This window comes from Osmerus eperlanus, chromosome 3, assembly GCF_963692335.1.
Source record: "Osmerus eperlanus chromosome 3, fOsmEpe2.1, whole genome shotgun sequence".
NCBI classification, from domain to species: Eukaryota; Metazoa; Chordata; class Actinopteri; order Osmeriformes; family Osmeridae; genus Osmerus; species Osmerus eperlanus.
The window spans coordinates 19,033,516-19,047,004 of record NC_085020.1 but is presented as its reverse complement, the minus strand read 5'-3'; positions in this window follow the sequence as shown (position 1 = coordinate 19,047,004).

Genomic DNA, 13,489 nt, shown 5'->3' with positions numbered 1-13,489 from the left:
GGAGTATATATAGACCCACATAGAAAGGCCACTAATCAACTCCACCACAGCCCCAAGCTGCACCAGGAAACCCCCACTTGTGGTGGCTACAGAAACAACCCTCTGATTGGGTCAGAAAGTAACCAGAATCAGCCCTCTGATTTGGTAAGAGAGTAACCGGATTGGGTCAAAGGGTAACCAGTAACTTCCTCCTGATTGGTTTGCAGAATAGTGGGAGGAGTCTGCTGTGAATAAGACTGGTCCACTTGACTGGTCCACTAGACCAGCTCCATTAGACTGGAGAAGGTGTTCCTTTGCGCTGTCACAAGCCACACAAATACCATCTGCTGGCACGTGTGAGCCTCTCTTTCCATATATAGCGCTGTGTGTGTGCATGAGCGTGTGTGTTTCTTGTTTGTATGCTGCGGTCTAAACAGGAAGCAGCAATAAAACATGGGATCGGGGATCGTTTAGTAGTGGAAGTCTGAAAGGCTGTGTTCTTTTCCCAGAATGCCAGAGCCTGAAGATGAAAGCACGTCCCCTCCCTGCTCCCACACTCCTTAAGTATTGTCTTGGCACAGCCACAAGGACACGTGTATACAGTACCAGTCAAAAGTTTGGACAAATGTTCCCATTCAAACTTTTGACTGGTACTGTTTTTCAGAGAGTGGATGTATAGGACCTGTGAGTGTAGTACAGTATGTACGTGCGTGGTTGTGTTGTTTTGTATCCAAGCAAAGAAAGGACAACCCAACGTGTTAACGACTCCTCCACAATCTCTTCCAGCCACATCCCCTCAGTCCCCAGGAGAAGCACCTAGCACACAGGCCCTGGAGCCTCGCACACACCCTCTCTCTCTTCCTGTATCTCTTTCTATCTCCCTCTCTTCCTCCCTCTCCCTCTCTCCCTCTCACTTTCCCAGGTCTCCCTCTATCTCCCTTCCTCTCCCTCTCTCTTCCTCTTTCTTTCTCTCTCCCTCCCTCCCTTCCTCTCCCTCTTCCTCTTTCTCTCTCTCTCTCCCTCTCCATCGCACTGTCTTTCCATCTCCGTCTCTCCCTCCCTTTCTCACAATTTTTCTCCTTCCTTCTCCTTCCTTCTCCTTTTCTCACTCTCTCCCTCCCTATCTCTCTCACACCCTGACTTTCTTCTTCTCTCTCTTCCTCCTGACCTCTTCATCTCCCTCTTTCTTTCTCTTTCTTTCTTTCTTTCTTTCTCTCTCTCTCTCTCTCTCTCTCTCTCTCTCTCTCTCTCTCTCTCTCTCTCTCTCTCTCTCTCTCTCTCTCTCTCTCTCTCTCTCTCTCTCTCTCTCTCTCTCACTCCATCTCTCTTCCTGTCTCAGTCTCTCGCCATTATGTAAAAGCTAGCATCACAGGCCCTGCCATACATGGTAGGAAGGGAAACCCAGTCAGAGGCATCTTGTCGTTACACAAGTGGGCTGAAGACAGACAGGTAGCTGAAGACAGCCGGTAGCTGAAGACAGACAGGTAGCTGAAGACAGACAGGTAGCTGAGGACAGTTTGGTAGCTGAAGACAGACTGGTAGCTGAAGACAAACTGGTAGCTGGAGACAGACAGGTAGCTGAAGACAGACAGGTAGCTGAAGACAGACAGGTAGCTGAGAACCTTGCCCTCCTACTGAAACACTTTTCCTTCCTTCTCTAAATTAATTCTAAATGCCAGAGATCTGAGGCTGATCCAGCCTGCGGCCAGGCCTTAGCTTCAGCTAACCTCTACCAGCCTCAGCTAACCTCCACCTGCCTCAGCTAACCTTCACCTGCCTCAGCTGCCTCAGATTACCTCCACCTGCCTCAGCTAACCTTCAGCTGCCTCATCTGCCTCAGCTAACCTCCACCAGCCTCAGCTAACCTCCACCTGCCTCAGCTAACCTTCACCTGCCTCAGCTGCCTCAGATTACCTCCACCTGCCTCAGCTAACCTCTACCAGCCTCAGCTAACCTCCACCTGCCTCAGCTAACCTTCACCTGCCTCAGCTGCCTCAGATTACCTCCACCTGCCTCAGCTAACCTTCAGCTGCCTCATCTGCCTCAGCTAACCTCCACCAGCCTCAGCTAACTTCCACTTGCCTCAGCTAACCTCCATCTGCCTTTGCTGCCTCTGCTGCTTCTGCTGCCTCAGCTGCCTCAGCTAACCTCCGCCAGCTTCAGCTGATCATCACCTGCCACAGCTAAAATCCACTTCTTTGTGGGTCTTGTACAGCACAGAATTATTTTCATTCCTGTGTGGTTATCGTGCTTTTTAAAACATCACAATCAGACACCTGCCTGTCTTTATAAACATATCAATATCCTAATCTGCTGTTGACCCTGCTAAAATCAGGGATTAGCAGATAACAAGAGGGATAAGGCAGGAGAGAGGTGTATTGGCAATCATCCCGGCTCATTGCATGTACTGGACATCTCCACCTGAGCGAACAGGACAATGTCTGCTCTCTGCTCTGTTACTAGCCTGTGACGTTCTCTTACACAACCTTGCCTTGCAGGGCCCTGGACGGCAAACAAAACACATTCTTCAGCCTCAGACAGCGGTTAGACAGAACCGATCTTCTCTCAACTCACATGGCAGCCGTCCTGAGATGACCGGTTTGACTGCTGGACCACTTGACAGCTCTGTACTAGTGATGTGGTGTGCGTCTGTGTGTGTGCGTGCGTGTGTCTGTTTGTGATTGAGAGGATTGTGTTGAACTAAGATAGAGAGAATACAGGCCAGTGTATACCTGAGGAAGAACCAGGGCTTAATTCTTTCCCTCTCTGTAGTCTCTCTCATCTTCTCACTTCCTGAGAAGTTTGTAAGTCACCTTCTGTCCCCCCTTTCCCAAACTTCTCAGGAAGTGAGAAGGTGAGAGAGTCTAAAGAAAGAATTAAGATCTGGGTTTATCCTCAGGTAACTAAGTTGTGCTGTTTTAAACAACCAGGAGAACAAACAGAATATCTCTGACTGGAAGCAGCTGGACCCAGCCGGAAACATTCACTCACCACCCCCCCTCAAACACAAACCTACACAGACACACACACGTTGACACTCAGGTGCACATGGAAACACAAACAAACACGACTAAGTCTACAATGCACAGACACAAAGGCATTAATTCCGGTCAGAGAAAACCTAAGAACAGTTAGACATGTTCTGTTCTGTCTCTCCTGGAGAAACAGAATTTTCGCTTAGCACTCAGTTTGTTTGTTATCTCCAGATGGCTGATGACATTATTTAGGTCAGCGATGTTTCACATTTACTTGAAGCCAAAAGGGCAAAACTCCCTTCGACACGATCTGAAGTCAGGGGCTGTCTGTGTGAACAAACAGCCGGGAGAGGCTAAGTGACTGTCAGGCTCTCATTACTGAGAAACGGGACTGATTAGAGGAAATTATCATATCTGTCTGATGTTGATCCAGATAGAGCAGCCTGCCTGTCTCACTGACCATGATACTCCATGAGATCACTCCAACTTCAATGAGTCTGAGAATCAATCCTGTTCAGGGCGGTTGAAGAGTAAACACACAAACATACACAAATATACACACACATATTTGAAAGATCCATGGTTTGTGTGTCATGATTAGATTCAGACATGGATGCATGAAACGTGTGAAAACACTGACACGCACACACAGCCACATTCACACACACACAGCCATATGGGTGCACATATACACACACACACTCTCTCCAATGGGATCTCTCCAATCAGCCCAGAGGCATGTTTGTACGCAGGGATTTCCTCCAGCAGTAAAGAGATGGTTACATAAGTGCAGCTCCACCCTCCAGCTGTTATCAAACAAGCTGCATTTGAGATGGACTGGACTGTTATCAGACTAGTCTGCATTTGAGATGGACTGGACTGTTATCAGACAAGTCTGCATTTGAGATGGACTGGACTGTTATCACACTAGTCTGCTTTAGAGATGGACTGGACTGTTATCAGACTAGTCTGCATTTGAGATGGACTGGACTGTTATCACACCAGTCTGCTTTAGAGATGGACTGGACTTTTATCAGACTAGTCTGCATTTGAGATGGACTGGACTGTTATCAGACGAGTCTGCTTTAGAGATAAACTACTATCAGCCTAGTCTGAGTGATGAAGGATGGAGATAGATATAGCTCATTGGTAGGGCATTTGATGGCAGATGAAGAGCTCAGAGATACATGTTACTTTGGATAAAAGAGTCTGCTACAGCCTAGTGGGACAGGTACTGGAACACTAGTAATGTTACCACAGAGAACTAACTTACATGTATCTAACCACCAGGATTCTGTTTACAGCTGAATTCCAGGAAGCTGCCTTACACAGGGGTGGAGGGCAACAAACCATCACCAGAAACATTCTCAACACACACAAACAGGTACACACAAACAGACGTGCAAACAGACATCACTGCCAGAAACACACCAAGACACACTTTCATGACACATTTAAAGATAGCACTAGATCACGTCCTAAACACATTAAGGAAATGGTTGTGTTGTAAGAGGATGTTATGAATGTTATGAAGCAATCCACTAACATCAGGCTTGAATTTGGTATTTTATTTACAATCTGAGCTATTTACAGATGTGTCTCTGCTTTATGCGCCATCTGCGACACATACACAACTCAGGGTGTGTGTGGAGTTGTGGGGAGGGAACACCCACACATGCACGCACACACACAGACACACCGACAGACTGATGTGTGGTGTTCTGTTTTAGACACCCTGGCCCAGTTACAGTAAGCTCAGGATCCTCCAGGGTGACTGGAGTGTGGCTGTATTCAACATGTCACAAGTTTAAAACCAGTCTACCGAGCAACAGCATTTTACCTAATCAACCCTGTGATCTGCTTAATTTTGTCAAAGAAAGTAAAGAGATAGCAAATGTAAAGCATACAGCACATGCAAAGGCACCAAATGAGTAAATTAAGCTATCTTGAATTCATCAATTAGAATTTTTGGGGGGGATTTGGACCGAGATAATTCAGCTTGGCCTCATTTCATGTACCTTCTATGTGTTTGAAACTCTACAGCTTGTTTCACATCTTACATGTTGCCTCCAATGTACCCTTATTTGAATTTCACTGAGAAATGACCTGAAGCACCAAGTTCATCAATGTCAACAGGATGTCACTCCTCATGAGTGCAGAGCAGTGTGTGTGTGTGTGTGTGTGTGTGTGTGTGTGTGTGTGTGTGTGTGTGTGTGTGTGTGTGCGCGCGCACTCACATGTACAGTACATTTCGTGGAACACAGTGTGTTTGTACAAGCATGTTTGCTTGAGTAAGGGAATGCATGTCAACTGTAATAAAACACCATAACCTTGTTTGATGCACACACACACGCACAAACTCACACACACATACAAACATTGCTGCAGGGTGACGTCCTCTTTAAAACATTTTCACAAGCTGTCAGAACTCATTAACACACATTTATTAACTTCAAACACACCTCTTTCACATACACAAACACACACCTCCTCTAAAGCTAGGGGAGGCTGTGGGGAGGCTGGGAGGGTGGCTGGAGCATGGCCTGGAGGAGGCTGGGGGAGGCTGGGAGAGAGACTGGGAGGGAGGCTGGAGGAGGCTGGGGGAGGCTGGGGGAGAGGCTGGCAGGGATGCTGGGAGAGAGACTGGGAGGGAGGCTGGAGGAGGCTGGGGGAGGCTGGAGTGAGGCTGGGGGAGGCTGGAGTGAGGCTGGGGAGGCTGGAGGGAGGCTGGGGGAGGCTGGAGGGAGGCTGGGGGAGGCTGGTTTGAGGCTGGAGGAGGCTGGAGGGAGGCTGGGGGAGGCTGGTTTGAGGCTGGAGGAGGCTGGAGAGAGGCTGGAGGAGGCTGGAGGGAGGCTGGGGGAGGCTGGTTTGAGGCTGGAGGAGGCTGGAGAGAGGCTGGAGGAGGCTGGAGGGAGGCTGGGGGAGGCTGGTTTGAGGCTGGAGGAGGCTGGAGGGAGGCTGGGGGAGGCTGGAGTGAGGCTGGAGGGAGGCTGGGGGAGGCTGGGGGAGGCTGGAGTGAGGCTGGAGGGAGGCTGGGGGAGGCTGGGGGAGGCTGGGGGAGGATGAACTGTGTGGAAGCTTTGCAGACATCATCTTGCAGTGAGCTCATCCAAACACACAGGAGAGTCTGTAATCAGAGAGGGCCTGGGGAGAGGTGTGTGTGTGCGTGTCAGTGTTCGAGTGTATGTAGGATAAGCAGGGCAGCATCTGCTAATAGGGAAGGTTTGAGTCAGGAAGCGTTAAATGGAGCCAAAGCCTGGACACACTGCACCTGTGCTCCAGCACACTATTGGACGGAAGATTCGTCCAATGGGGAAGGCTAGAACAGAAGCTGAGAGAGGAGTGTGTCCGAGTGTGTGTGCGTGCTCTTGTGTGTGTGCCTGAGAGTGTGCGTGAGAGTGTGCATATGTGTGTTTGCCTTTGCATGGGAACCCAGACTCCTATTTACTAAGGATCTCCACGTGAATACATTTATTAAAGTGGAGATTGTTGACAGCAAACACACCTTGAGACTGTTTACCAAACATGTCTTTGTTCAAATGGACACCTGCGCTCGCTCTGCAAATCAGAGATGACCTGGCCTCTAGATGAGTCAGTTGTCGTGTGAGGTCTTACCTGGTTCCATCCAGGTGTTCCTCACATGCTACACAGAGAGACCAAGCCATGGCAACATATTTACCGTTTATTATTATAGACCAACAAAGGACGAGGTTTCCTACAAACACACATGTTGTATTGGGAAGCTTGCAATTAAGAAGTTCGGAAGAGTCAAAGTCAATCTCTGGGAATATGTTTTCTTGATAGGAAGGTGGAGGAAGGATGGAAGCAGGGAGGGAGGGAGGGAGGGAGGGAGGGATGGAGGGAGGGAGGGAGGGAGGGAGGGAGGGAGGGAGGGAGGGAGGGAGAAAAGGAGGGAGGTGCAGGGTCAGCCCTAGCTCTGAGGGAGGCTGTTGTTTTGGCCCATGTCCGATCTGGTCTGTGTTCCAGCACAAGTCATCCTAGTTAATTACCCAGGGTCTGGGCACTGGTACTCAGGCCCGGAAACAATCTGTGCCGGTCCAGTAGCCCTGGCCCATGGTGGGCCCCTACCCCGTACCTACTCCCAGCCTCATCCTTAACCTCACCCTGGATCCTTAACCTCACCCTCACCCTGGTCCTCTACCCCGTACCTACCCCCAGCGTCAGCCTTGCCTGTAGCCTCACCCTTCCCTCAAACATCCTATTGATTTCTGTTATTTACAGCAGAGTTAAACATTAAACACACAAGTTGACAGAGCCAGTCAGGCTATTGTGTTCACATTGATTTGGTATGTGTATGTCCTCACCTATCAACATCGAGGGATAGAACTTTTGACACTGAACATTCTCCACAACAGGCCTGGGGCCAAAGTCAAGAACCTCTCAAATATGATTTCTGCATTGCTGTGATATATATATATATATATATATATATATATATATATATATATATATACACACACACACACACAATGAATAGGGAGGAAATGGACAGCCAAACTGTAACAGGTTGAGAAGTCTTTGTCTCTAGAACATTTCAGATATTCGTGATGATAAAGCCATCGTGTGCCTGCAGCCAACAGGCAGCAGGCACACGATGGCTTTATCAGCACCACCCAGTTACGACACAACATTGACACCAACGTGAGCATTGTGCTATGTGGGCGTCATGGGAACATGTTGGTATGGACGCTGGGCAGAGCCACTGTATCCCCTCCGTCTCCACTCCTTCTCCACTGACCTACATTCATTCTCAGACGGTACCGGTGATACCAAGCACTGGGTCTCTGCAGTCTGACTCTACTGTCAGCCCAAACTGTCAAATGAAGCAAAGACACACAGAGAAGATTGCTACATTCAAATATTTACAGTCTGACTGTACTGGGCTGGGACAGACTTAGCTCTGACTCTGGTCAAGAGCTGCGACAGGCAGCTATGACTCGAATCCAGTCTGGGACAGACTCCGCCAGGTGTTATTTTCTGTCTTGTCCAGTCCTGGTATTGTGTGTGTCTGGCCAGTCAATGTTCCAGGTCACATACCCCAATACTCCAGTCCACATCTTCCAGTTCACCTTCCAACCAGACACACCTGTTACCCATCCATCATTACCTGCACAGTTCATCTACCCTGGCTTCCCACAGACTCGTTGCCAGTTCAACTTTGCTACTTTGACGGTAGTTTGGCCTTGCCTTGCCTTTTGCCTTGCCTTTTGCCTTGCCTTTTGCCTTGCCTTTTGCCTTGCCTTTTGCCTTGCCTTTTGCCTTGCCTTTTGCCTTGCCTTTTGCCTTGCCTTTTGCCTTGCCTTTTGCCTTGCCTTTTGCCTTGCCTTTTGCCTTGCCTTTTGCCTTGCCTTTCGCCTTGCCTTTCGCCTTGCCTTTCGCCTTGCGCCTTTCGTCTTGCGCCTCGCCTCGCGCCTCGCGCCTCACCTCGCGCCTTGCCTTTACTAACCCGCCTCTGTCCCTGTGTGCTACAGACACCACCATCCACACCCTACAGCTCCATCCTCACTCCCTCCTGTCTGGCATCCACGGACCTCCCCATCGTTACCCTCTGGTGGCTACAATAAACCTGGTTCATATCACATCAGCATCTGAGTGTTGCATTTGGGTTCACCTGTCACTCCCCGGGCAGCCGGGATCATAACACCAGGAGGCTTACAGTGGTTTTATAACTGCCCACCAACTTTTTCCAGCTTCTTTTTTTTATGTACTTTTTATGTCTTAAGTACACTGCACCTCACAGAGAAAGCTCGTACCTCCACACATCTCTCCCTCTATACATATAGACGTTCTACCCTTTACAAAGACACATATGGATCTCCCACACGGGCCACAGAAACACACAGACCTCAGCAGTGGACACTGCGGTGTATCTTTACATCCCGTTCAGAGGCTGAACTAATACTAATCGTTTCACTTCAGCTATTCCTGGCTCTTCTCAACTGGGATTGGTCACCGGTAATCAAGCCCTCCTTCCTTATGAACTAGGAATGCTTAAAGGGACTTTGTTGTCAAGGAGACAGATTGTTTTACAAGATGGTGGGTGAGGTCCTTGGCATGGACTGATTGGTTCCATATGTAAACAACTCAAACTCAGCTGGAGACTGACATCAGAGGAGAGGAGAGGGAGAAGAGAAGAAAGGAGAGGGAGAGGATGAAAATGAAATCTCGAAGAGCGCACACAAAACACTCCAGTCAGAAACACAACACACTCCATCCTCACCAGTAACACTTTAGAGGCTGTTAGACTATTAGAGGCTAACTCTGCTCTGTGTCAATCCTGAGAGACATGAAGTTCAGTTCATCACCTCAGACACTGCGCTGAGCATCCTTTACACCCCGCAGATGTGAGGATGACAAGCACTCCGTCAGACAGCAAACAGACAGTATCAAGTATCTCAGTGTTGATCTTTTTATTAAAGAGACATTCATCCCTCTGAGTCAGGGTGAGTCAAGGCCTCCCTGCTCGCATGAGGGATCATGCTAATCCAGCTAGCACTACCCAGGGCAGTGTCCTCTCTCATTAGGAGACACATGCAGGGCCTGGAGCCCGGCAGACGCAGCCTAGCTCACCCTGAAGTAACACAAGGGGACGTCTATGGGAGAGCTAGCGGAGTTAGCGGCAGAGCTAACGCTAGTCTGCTACAGGACCGTTTAAGGGAACATATGACACGTGGCTGGAGAGGAGCAGCCGGGGAGTGAGAGGGAGGCCGGGGGGGGGGAGAGAGCGAGACATGGGGGAGGCCAGGGAGGTAAGAACAGCAGTCCAAGAGAAGGAGCTCTCCAGCCCTCCTGGAATATCGCCACAGCCACATCATCTACGGGTGGAACACACGAGCACTGAGAAAAGTCCCTTCCAGATATGGATGTCAATCTCCTCAGAAAACAAACAAACAAGGCTGTGTGTGGATGCAGAGCCTTATGTCTCACAGCTGTGCCACCAGCAACTGCACAACCCCACAACTAGAAACACAGCACCGGGGTTGCAGCTCTACGGTCACATGACACACCACACTGACCCCTGAGACACCACACAACACAGCGACAGGCTTGTTCTCCTCCTAACACTGCCATGTGTGATATCCATCTCACGCAAAACACCTCACGGTAACTGCTGCTGCCGTACAATGGAAGGTCTTTGTTTCCGGGAGATATTAAGTTCCCCTGACGGGTAGACTGCCATGACTTCGGTGGACTGAGAGAAGGGGATGGACCCTTCCTGCATACCAGGAAGCTGTGCATCACTGACAACATGGCAGCTCCTTCCTGGCGGATGACAGCAGAATATTAACATCTAGCATGACGGAGTGTGGAGCGATGCAGGAACCTGACATGACAGATTGAATATATTGCTGGTCATGTTGATGTTACCAGGCGTGATATCATCTGTGGCATGGTGCCACGCTTGCTGATTGCCCCCTTGTCGTCTAGAGACACGTCTTTCAGACAGACATGCCAGAGAAAATAAGTGTCGCCCAGAGGACACCTGGTTGAGTGACAGGAGGCGTGTTCTCTGTGTGAATGACGGACAGGAGGCGTGTCTTGTAGGTGTGTGGTTGGGGATGGACGTGTTGTAGACAATGGCAGTGACAGTGTTTGTGACTCCACAGGTAATGCTGTTTCTCTGCATTCCCTCCTGTTACCCGGGTGATATTTACCTTTACATTTAGTCATTTAGCAGACGCTCTTATCCAGAGCGACTTACAGTAAGTACCGAGGCAAGTAGGGTGAAGTGCCTTGCCCAAGGATACAACGTACATTTGGCATGGCCGGGAATCGAACCAGTCGTGAGTCATTTACATTTATGCATTTAGCAGACGCTTTTATCCAAAGCGACTTCTAAGAGAGAGCTTTACAAAAGAGCATAGGTCACTGATCATAACAACGAGATAGCTCCAAACATTGCGAGCAGCCAAAACATGAAGCATACATTGTGGAAAACCAAATAAGTGCCAAAGGGAAGAACCATAAGAGCATGCAGTTAAACAAGTTACAATTGAACAACATGAAACTCCCCACAAGAGTGCAAGAGTGTACCTGTAGAAAAAACTATCAACAGTAAAATATTTCACAGCGAGAACAAGAATTTGAAACCGTTACAACTAACCAACAAGAGCAACAAGTCTCTCAATACGATTCATTGTGATCCTGGAGGGAACATCAGGTCCGGTGAGTCGTTCTATTTTGAGTCTGTGGGAAGCCATTTCTATTTTTATACTCAGAACAAGACGAGAGGATTCTGAAGATGGCCAGCGGAATGGTCTGTCTATCTGTGTGTGTGTGAATTTGTGTACAGTATGAAATACAAGACTGTTTTTTCAGAAAGACAGAGGGAGAGAGAGTGAGTTTGTTTAATAAGGATACCAGGATGAGCATTCTCAAAAGCTGTTGGGGTGAAAATGTACAGGAGGGTGTGTTAAAGGATGTGATTCATGCTGAGCTGTGAGTAGGGGTAGCCTGTGTGGGACATCTCAAGTCAAGTAAAAAAGATTTATTGTCACATGCACAGTGTAACACAAGGTCATTCTGGACCAGTGACATGACAAGCATCAGCTAAGTAGTGGCATAAATCATTTGTTTACAACACTGGCAGCAAGAATACCAAAAAGAATAACGTAATGACAAAGAATCATACAAGATGATCAAGGAAAAATCATACAAGAGGATCTAGGGAAAAAGAACTTCACAAATTATATTTGACTCAAGACCCAGACCCAAAACACCATACTTCCTCCACAAACATACACTCTCTCCCTATCACACACACAGTTTTAAAGACTCTATTTGAAAAACACACACATGCTCTCTCTCACCATCTGACACACAAACTCTCACCCTCCATCATGCACACACACACACACTATCCTTCTCTCTCACATGCTAAAACTACACAGCCTCCCACACACCATGGAGCCTGGTGCTGACCCCCTTCCTGAGAATGTGCCTATCAACACTGAGAAGCAGGTCAAGCATTCTAAGAGTGCAGCAAAGTGAGATAATTGCCACACTGTGATTTACCCAGATGCCTCATGGGTTCCCCCCCCCTCCACCCCCCCACCCAGAGATCCCACCCTCCACTGGCCCACACACCGTTCCAAAAAAGACCTTTTTCATAGGATGTGGACTCCGATTTGCGGAGGGACAAGGGGGCAGATCCTCGTCCTGTGATTGACAGGTCCTGGGATACTTAGCGATGGAGTGATTAGCACCAGGGCTAACAAGGGGGGTCGATCTTCCCTTGATGTGGATCTGTGTCACCGGCTATTCGGGCACCCGGCGGGGCTTAGAGAGCTCCCTGTCTAGGTCCAACTGGTACCTCCACCACACACACACTCCCTGGGCCGCCTTTGAAGAGGGGGGTGGTGGAGTGTGGAGGGGGGCAGGGGTGAGGGAGAGGGGACAGGGGTGAAAAAAGGCGTGAGAGAGACACTGAGAGAGATTAAGTAGAGGGAGGGTGAGAGAGTGTGCGTGTGTGTGAGTGTCTAAGTGTGTAGTGTGTAAGTAAGCATGTGAGTGAGTGAGTGAGTGAGCGAGCGAGCGAGTGTGTGAATGAGTGAGTGAGTGAATGGGAAAGGTTGGCAAGACATTAACATACAGAGAGAGTGAGAGCAGGAGGCAGAAAGAGAGAGGAAAAGATAATGTGTTTAGGTTTACTTTCCCAAACTATACATCTGTTTTTAACGAGGGCTATTGATGCCTTACATGCAACCCTGACAGAAATAAATATATATCTGTCTGGAGGAAGTCAATTCTTCCAGGTCATTCAAGGCTTTCTTTATCGGATTAGAAAGCCAATTTTTGATACATTGTATGATGAAGATAATGCATCATACCCCCATACCCTCTACCTTTCATCTAATATGCTCATTGATGCATGTCTTTCACCGGAGAATAAAGCAATACAGCCTGTCTGTGTCAGTTGACCTGGATTCAATTAAACCCACCATTCATCAGGCAAGAAAAAGAAAAATATTAACACAAAACAAATCATTTACACAGCACACAGCTAAATCCAACACTGAAATGAAAAAAATTTGAGCAATAAAAACATCGAAAGGATCGTCGCTTTGACTTAGCTCCGATACAAACCTGCCAACTGCCCCGGCCCTGCGTGTCTGTGGCCAGAGGCTTTCTAATCCCTCAAAGAGGCTGGAAGAGGTAAAAAGCGGTTTCCCCGACCTCGACCCCGTTGCTCTTTTCAAGCAGAGTCCGAATCCCCCCTGGAGGCGAACACTTAGCAGCCCAGCCCTGTGCTGTCTGATGACCTTTCAGAGAACAGGAGGGAGAGGCTGTTGGTACACTATCCTGGCAATGCAATACAGTTACCACCTCCTCTGCCTGGGGTACCTGAGGGTGTGTGGGGGGGGGGGGCACTGAACAACAAACAAAACCCAAGACTTCAGACAGAATATCATCCTTCATCAGGGACAGCATCCTGTGACGAGCGGTGATGCATCCAGGGGGTCGGGGCTATGAAGAGAGCGGCGGTATCGCTCACTCTAAGCAAAGGACTGCAG